This window comes from Chaetura pelagica, unplaced genomic scaffold (assembly GCF_000747805.2).
Source record: "Chaetura pelagica isolate M959 unplaced genomic scaffold, ChaPel_1.0 scaffold445, whole genome shotgun sequence".
In the NCBI taxonomy this organism is placed as follows: Eukaryota; Metazoa; Chordata; class Aves; order Apodiformes; family Apodidae; genus Chaetura; species Chaetura pelagica.
In genome coordinates, this window is record NW_009953310.1 from 1 (window position 1) to 1,310 (window position 1,310).

The window sequence follows — 1,310 nt, forward strand, 5'->3', positions numbered from 1 at the left end:
ACCACCCTCCCTCTCCCCCCCCTTGGTGCCACCACCCTCCCTGTCCCCCCCCTTGGGACCCCAGAGAGGGTCTGGGGGCACCTGCTGGGGAATGAGAGGGGGAGGAAGAGGAGAGAAGAGGGGGTGGGAGGAGAAGAAGGAGGAAGAGGAAGAGGAGGAGGTGGTAGGAGGAGGAAGAGGAGGAGAAGGAGGAGGAAGAGAAGGAGGAGGAAAAGGAGAAGGGGGGAGGAGGAAGAGGAGGAGGAGGAAGAAGAGAAAAAGGAAGAGGAGGAGGTGGTGGGAGGAGGAAAAGGAGAAGGAAGGAAGAAGAGGAGGAGAAGGATGAGGAAGAGAAGGAGGAGGATGAAAAGGAGAAGGGAGGAGGAGGAAGAGAAAAAGGAAGAGGAAGGAGGAGGAAGAGAAGGAGGTGATGGGAGGAGGACAAGGACGAGGAAGAGAAGAAAGGAGGAGGAGAAGGAAAAGGAGAAGGGAGGAGGAGGAAGAAGAGGAGGGGGAAGAGGAGAAGGAAGAAGAGAAAAAGGAGGAGGAGGAAGAGGAGAGAGGAGGAAGAGGAGAAGGAAGTGGTGGGAGAAGGAGGTGGTGGGAGGAGGAGGAGGAGGAAGAATAGGAGAAGGAAGAAGAAGAGTAGGAGGAAGAGGAGGGAAGAGGGGGTGGGAGGAGGAGGAAGAGGAGGAGAAGGAGGAAGAGAAGGAGGAGGAAAAGGAGAAGGGAGGAGGAGGAAGAGGAGGAGGAAGAAGAGAAAAAGGAGGAGGAGGAAGAAGAGGAGAAGGAACTGGTGGGAGAAGGAGGTGGTGGGAGGAGGAGGAGGAAGAAGAGAAGAAAGAGGAAGAAGAAGAAGAGGAGGAGGAAGAGGAGAGAGGAGGAGGAGGAAGAGAAGGAGGTGGTGGGAGGAGAAGGAGGAGGAAGAGAAGAAAGGAGGAGGAGAAGGAAAAGGAGAAGGGAGGAGAAGGAAGAGGAGGAAGAAGAGAAAAAGGAGGAGGAGAAAGAGGAAAGAGGAGGAAGAGGAGAAGGAAGTGGTGGGAGAAGGAGGTGGTGGGAGGAGGAGGAGGAGGAAGAAGAGGAGAAGAAGGAGGAAGAAGAAGAGGAGGAGGAAGAGGAGAAAGGAGGAGGAAGAAGAGGGAGGAGGAGGTGGTGGCAGGAGGAGGAAGGATGAGGATGGGCCCCAGGATGCTGGGCTGGGAGGAAGGCTCCTCCTCCTCCTCAGGGTGACCTCTCTGGGTCTTCCCAACCCCCTTCCCCACACCAACCAGCCTGAGGTGGCACCTGCTCCCCCCTGGTGTCCCCCCCTGGTGTCCCCCCCTGGTGTCCCC